Genomic DNA, 7558 nt, shown 5'->3' on the forward strand with positions numbered 1-7558 from the left:
GGCTACTATTGGCCTCCTAATGATTCTGCTTCCACGTCACCAGTGACCATGAGTAACTGAAACTGAATCAGGGGGAACTACCGTATCAAGTAAGAATCTCTGCTTCGAACGCGTTGCAGTTCACTGTCTTCACTATGAATGTGCACCTGCTGGTTTACTGTCTGTGGATGTAGTTTATTCCAACACGTGCTCTTCACTTCCTGGGATTTCTGATAATAAAGTGTTACTGACCCACCCCTCTTGGTGTCTGGTGCGCTCTCAGAGTTTCAGGCCCGGTATGTGGTTTCTACTGTCACGTGTAGACTTAAAGGAATGGAAATTTAGATTGGATGAAATCTCACACCTCAGTACAGAATGGGGAAAAGCCCCGGGTTGGGGCCTCAACTCTTCCAGGGACAAGTCAGTGACACTTCCTTGGCCTCAGTTTCCAAAGCCATAGAATAAAGAAGCTGGTTATGAAAGAGCTTGAAGGTCCCTCCCTGATGTGACAGTCTCTGCCTCACAAGGGATGCCACCTGTTGCTTCCGGTGTCACTTATGGGCTTCTGTGATGCCTACAGCATCTGCTGGGGTGGAAGCAGTGGAGAGTGAGTGCAAAGATCCAGGGAAGGACATCGTAGAGTCTGCATCCGCCACATCCTCACTTAACCAGATTAGGCTTCTGGAGAGCAATTCCTATAGGAACTGCCTGTCAGCTACGCCCACCTGTTTGTACCACGGCCTCAGAGCCACGGCTGTCTCCTGGAAGGAAAAGAAAATCGTTCTGAACAATGCTGGGAAGGGTGCTGAGGAGGATTATTTGTGATCACAGACAAATGCAGAAATATATTTGCTTCTTAATCCTTTGGATAAATGATTCATAGAATGCATGCATTTTAAGGAATTGAATGCTTTTTGTTGTTTTCCCGGAACTCTCCATTTCTGAACAGTCTCGAGAGGCTAGTAATAAATATACGCAGCCATAGAGTGAAGTGGTCATGAGAATGCCCTGATGTGTCTGTTACATTGGCTTTAGAAAAATTCATTAATAAATAAACATTTTCCATAAATATGCCAGATAAAACAAAGGTAATGAGATTCACTTTTAACAAGTCAATATGAAGAATAACAAATGATGACTTTTTAGGGGGCTTTCCTGTAAATTTCCTGAAAGCCTCATAAATCTCTTCCCTCACCTACTTTTATCCATGATTATTTTCTCCTGATTAAAAATTTACCCTCCTAACAATTAAAAATCCACAGTCAGTCAATTACACAGAGTTACAGAAAAATGACAAGAATGTGGGAAACAGCAAAGAATCATGGGAGTGAGTCTTCTGATTCTTCAAGCTCTCTTAACTTCTCAAATAATCCAAGGCTGAGACCCTATGTCTTTCCTCGGAACAGCTGGTGGGGAGGGGGGCTGGGCAGCAGGGATGAAGTGTGATTTGGGGAAAGTTAGAAATGCTGCAACGACTTTCCCATCAGCACTATCTTCCGCATCTGTAATTCCCCCAGTGCCTGGCACATCGTAAGGACTCAAAGGCATGAATTACTTAAGTCTTAACTGGCCAAGGTACAGGGTCACACTTGTTTTGTCCAACAAAGGACGTGAAAAGGACCAGGATGGAGAAGGGGAGCCCACTAGGCTTCCACAGCTTAATGAACATACCCCCTAAGCTTATAGCAGCCATGGAAAAAAGAACAGATTTAGAATTTTTCAGACCTGGTTGACTCTAACTCCATATTTACAAACCAGCTCTGTGACCTTGAACAAGACATTAAATATCCCTGAGTCTATATTTTATTCTCATCCAGCAGGTAGTTATAATAATGGCTGAATCACATGATAGTTGAGGAGTATAATAAAACATCATATGTAAATTTCTTAGCCCAGCACTGAACATAGTAGATGCCCAATACATGTCTATGTTTTCCTCTCAACTCATCCCTGCACACCAACCCCTTGACTTTTATTTTAATTCTGATTCCTCAAGTAAACCAAGGAGAAAAAAAAAAAAAGATGTTTAACAACCTACATGGGATTTCTTTTTCTGCTATTAATTTCATTGCATAGTAGTTTACCAGTTAAAGTTTGTATTATTACTTGGTTTGGGAACTTGATGGTTAGAATCTAGAAGAAGGAACTATTCTAAGATTTAAAAAGTTTCTATCAATACTATGAAGAGTTTGGAGATGTGCATTCACCTTTTTTTAAAGATTTATTTATTTATTTGAGAAAGAGGAAAGAGAGAGAGAATGAGAAGGAGGAGGGGCAGAGGGAGAGGGAGAGAGAGAATCTTAAGCAGACTTCCTGCTGGGTGCAGAACCCTACATGGGGCTCAATCTCATGACCCTGAGATCATGACCAGAGCCAAAATCAAGAGTCTGACACTTATCTGACTGAGCCACCCAGGTGCCCCGTGCATTCACCTTTTTAAAGACTGACCTTTGTTTTGGGAAAATCTTTACGGGGCCCTTTAACTGTGTAGATCTGAAAGAAGGTGCTCTATTACTGTTCCTGGTGCTTCAAGATGAGCATTGACCTGAATGCAGTGTTCAACCGTGACAGACGATTTGTTTGAAGTATTGAATCATAGGTAGAATTAACTAAGCCACAGCCATTTAAGAATTTCTTGCCTTTTTTGTGGGGTTTGAGGGAAGGGTACCGGGAATGTTTCTTAGCCCTGTGTAACTTTAGAAGGCGTTGTGCACATTGCTGCTTGTACTCTGGAGATTGTGAAAAATCTAGACTGGAGAACTAGCAGAAGATAGAAAGGAACAGTGCTTCCCAACAAAATAGTTTTCTTATCAGAACAGAATCCATGGAAAGTACCCAGCCTGAGCTTGACACAGTCCAACTTGGACCCGAGTATTGACTCTCATAAATGATATTATTAATGAATAAATAACCTAGAATATATTCTTATCAAACCTTTTCACATCCTGAGCATAGGTGTGGGATCTCTCTGAGGGAAGTGGATATTTCTCTTGTTAATTACAAAATGAAAAAGAAGTGAGTTCTGGGACAGGAACCAAGGACTTGGGAGTGGTACTTAGACTGAGCCACCGGCAAAATGTTTTTTTGCTCTCTGTGCCTCATAATTGCCTGGCATCAACTGTCCTACCAGTAACGCTTGAAAGAAGGTCTCTTCAGGAGCCACGGCAGAGCCCACACAGGTGCAGGTCATGAAGAATCATGTGCCCAGAGCAACAGCCAAGAACAATCGAGGTGGTGGTACAGTGGCTATGAGAGAAGGTGCTGCCTGAGAGCAGGAGGATTTGAGAGCACACACCAGACAGCACCAAGGGACGATGGTGTTGGTCCTGGGAGGGCTAACGGTTCTCCATGCATAAGTGGAGGCTCAGTCAACTTCCCTTGGGTAATAAAGGAAATGTAACCACATCACATATTCATAGACTGCTTAGGCTTAGATATTTTTTTACTCATGAATCACTTCCCTAACCATGCTCATCTCAATTGACTTGGTTAACCAATTCTAAAGAGCAGAACCTGAACAAAATGGAAGCCTTCTGTACCCAATCACCCAAATGTGGCATCCCATGTCAGCCCACCCAGTGAGCAGCCCTGGAGTTTTTATGCTTGCTCTTAAAAGATTTTTTCCTCTGCATTCTGCCCTTTAACACAAAGAACAAGAAGGGAGAAAAAAATATGTAGAGTCCAGTCCAGTCACAATTTTTATTCACCAGATACAAATTATTTCTCCATTGTAAATTCAGTCCTGAATTATGCTTTAGTAGAAAAACTGGCCCTGTGTTTTATTCATAAAGGAAGCCCATGAGATCCCCCTACCCTAGCTCAGCTGGAAAGAAGGACATTTCTATGAGGTTGTTCATCCTTTGCCTAATCACATTTGCAGACACCACCCCAGCAAAATAAAGCAGAAGAGAAAATCACTCCAAGGCATATCTAATGCACAAGATAAACATAAGCTACTGGAAAGATGTGTAGGATCAGAAACAAGGACAGAAAAAAAGAAAGCAAGCACAGCCCAGTTGGAACAGAGGGAAGGAATCACATACCACTCAGCAGGGAAAATCACTGCATTTCACTGAGGCAGGTGCACTGAGCATGTTTACATATTAAATCATTACTGAGATTTCAAGAGCCTATGTAAGGCAATGCCACCGATTGATTCACATGCTATTTATAATCCCTTAACAATGTTTCATGTTTTGCAGTCAGAAAAATAGTTCATGGGAATAGTTCACTGAAAAAAAAATTAAACATATTTATTTAGTTCTCTCTGCTGAATGAAGTGGCACAACTACCATTTATATTTTTTCCAACACCATAAAAATGTCTCCATTTGTTATGCATAACACTATATAAAACAGGGTACAAAGACGGTTCTTGCTTGCTTACCCCAGCACAAGAGTGGAGGAAATGAGATGGAAATCTGGCCTCCCGCTAACCAGGTTCTGAGGTCCTATGCAAGATGCTGAGAGAGGTGACCACGGTAATGAACCTGAGACCCTTCAGACCCTCACCCTTAGCAGGGGGCCTCAAGACTGGGAAAGAGATGCTCAAATTGCCCTTAAACCCTGTTTCTGGCAAGCTTGGCCTGGGCTTCTTTACAGGGCTTTCTTGGGAATGGAAGTGAGAAGGTAGAACCCGCCCACCGCTCAGCAAACTGGAAGCCCACCACGGGCTCCAGCTCTAGATCCCTTCGGACCCTAGCAGGAATTCCTGTCTTTAACAGGGATTCCCCTGGGACAGGAGCCTCTGAAATTTCACAAAGCCCTTCATTTCCTACCACAGCTCTGCACCACGAGGGCCACAGCTGCATTTTCCCATCGCTTCTGGAGAGAGTTGAAGAAGCCCTATAGCGGCGAGTCATCCCCAGTTCTCAACCACCACCGATACTTGTGGACTCAGACAAGTGACCTACCTCTTCTGGAACTCTTTATTCACTCACAAAATGGGGGGACTATTCTAAGATCTCCGAGGTTCCTCCCAACTTTGAAACCCTACATCGTCAAGTTTTAATGTAAAATAAATCATGTCCGGGACTGCTAAGACGATGAAAGAGGTGATGAACATAAATAGGGTCTATCACTTACTATCCGGGCATTTCCATGAATGCATAGTCCGTAATACAACAGAAAACAGAACCCAAGGGGATCGCTCTCCTTTAGGCATCCTGCCAGGTCTCCACATGCAGGAACCTCTAGTCAATTGTATTGAGTTCCGGCGCAGTTTTATTAAAGTTCTAGGTACGTCTGCACATCATCTGCATACACACGCACACACAGTTATGCATTTTGCATTAGGTACTTGGCCGTATTTTCCCCTACGCGCTCCCATGCAGTGAATTAATACACTAGGACATCACCAATGACTGCCTTAGAGGACAGGGTGTCTTTGGCGGATTTCAGTGACTAAACGCTCCTGGAAGGGGCCGAGGTATGCCTGCTAGTTCTGATCTCCACGCCTTAACAAACCCCGCTAAAACAAATCTGGACGCATGCCCATTTTCCAGACGAAGAGAGACACTGAAAGAGACAATACACCAATAACATAATTCAGACAGACATTTGGGAATAGCTGGAAGTTTGATTTTATTCAGACAACCATTGTTGGCTGGTTTTTTCACAGTCGTTTGGCAAATGTGTTCAACCTTTTTCAAGACTAAGCCCCATGGAAATGACCGTGCACCATTTCCAGGCAAAACCTTTGAAGAAGTAACTCTTGCTTCATGTTCCGTAATAGTCAATTTTCCCCTTCTGGTTAATTCTGAGATATAATTTGTGTTACTATTATAAGTAATGATTTACTTTCCCTACACGCGTAGTTGATTAGTGCTTGGATGGTACAACACTGTCCATCTTCTATCCAGAGCCTTGCTGAATTCTTACCCAGTTCAGTTTGCCCTGTGATTGTCAAAGCAAGTAACCAAAAGCCCAACTATTACAGGTAGGCTTCCTGGGTTTTAATCCCAGACTGACCATTTTAACTTTGGAAAAATATTTGTCAGTAAGCCTTCAAAACTCACCTCCTCTATTCGCCTTTTTGCTATTTCTTGCGTCTCTTTCCAGGGGTGCTGCTACTTCTGTTTCTATTTCCATACAACTTTGCTTATCTCTCATCTATCTTTTTATCCCATCCTGATGTTTTTCGAATTTTTTTGATCCAATCTTTCATCTTATTTATTCAGCTATATGAGTTCTGTTATTCAACCATTCACTAAATCCCGTATTTCAACAACTGTATTTTCAAAGTCAGGATTTCAAATTGCTTCTTCTTTATAATTGCTTGTCCCTGGGGCATTTTTCAGGAGTCTCCTGTCTCCCACTGGTGATGTGAATTGTACTTATTTTACATTCTTCATCAGTTGTATTTATTTATTCTTGAGGTGGTTGACATTTGTATTGCTTTGGAGGTGGGGACAGGTGCTCAGGAGCTGTTGGTGGGACAGGCGGCTTCCTTTTCACCATCACAGGCTTCTGGCTGCGCAGGATGGCGCTGGCTCTGCAGGTGGTGGCCACGGGCAGAGCTGGGGGCGTGCCTGCTCTTGCAGATCACGTGCCTGCTGCTGCCGGGCGTGGCCCAGGCATTCCTGTTGAAGGTGGTTCGCACCAGGAGGCCGTGGATTTTCCCTGGCCAGATCTCCACTTCATGACCACCACTACACCTGTGCCGGGGCCCTGATTTCATACCCACGGTCCTTTTTTTTTTTTTTCAAATTATCTAACATAGAGAGTAGTATTGGCTTCAGGAGCAGAATTTAGTGATTCATCACTTACATATAACACCCAGTGCCCATCCTAACAACTGCCCTCCTTAATGCCCACCACCCATTTAGCGCACTCCCACTCATCTCCCCTCCAGCAACCCTCAGTTTGTTCTCTGTAGTTAAGCGTCTCTTATAGTTGGCCTCCTTCTCTGTTTTTATCTTACTTTATTTTTCCTTCTCTTCCCCTATGTTCATCTGTTCTGTTTCTTAAATTCCACATGGGGTGAATATGATATTTGTCTTTCTCTGACTGACTTATTTCTCTTAGCATGATACCTTCTAGTTCCATCCACCCTGTTGCAAATCCCATGCCCACCGTCTTGCAGTGAATGGACCCATTGTAGCGAAGGAGTTGCAACCCCTTGGATGATTGGGGTAGGTGCTGTATGTCTGCTTGTTCTTCTTGATCAGGACGCCAGAGCAGTTCCGCACAAGACCATCCATCGCAGGTGGGTGGACATGGTGGCAGCTCCTTTCACTATGGCAGCCAAGAGAGAAAGAGGATTTTTCATTCTGCTTCCTCTGAGAGATATCTGCCCATTTGTTGCCTTTGTTTGTTCTTTGTTTCATTTTTCTTGCACTCCTCAAATCCCTGGCAATTTCCCCTATGGCTTTTAGGGGAACAATTTCCCCTATGGCTTTTTGTCCTTTTAGTACTAACAATTGCTTTAGCTAGTAGTGTCTACCCAGAGAAGAAGACCTAGGATCCATTTCCTGTCCCACAGAGAATAGGCTCAGGTCACAAAGCCTTTAGAATTGTACTTTCAGTTAATACAGCCTCTGTTCTCCTCAAGCATCCAACCATTCCCTTGAGAAACCTCA

At 43.3% G+C, this 7558-nt stretch overlaps 1 pseudogene; it reads right to left on the reverse strand.

Annotated features, from left to right (window-relative positions):
• Positions 1–5647: 5647 nt before the first annotated feature.
• On the reverse strand, positions 5648–7197 carry LOC123784897 (large ribosomal subunit protein eL28-like; annotated as a pseudogene).
• Positions 7198–7558: the final 361 nt, after the last annotated feature.

This window comes from Ursus americanus, chromosome 31 (assembly GCF_024610735.1).
Source record: "Ursus americanus isolate L20-20 chromosome 31, mUrsAme1.1.p, whole genome shotgun sequence".
NCBI classification, from domain to species: domain Eukaryota; kingdom Metazoa; phylum Chordata; class Mammalia; order Carnivora; family Ursidae; genus Ursus; species Ursus americanus.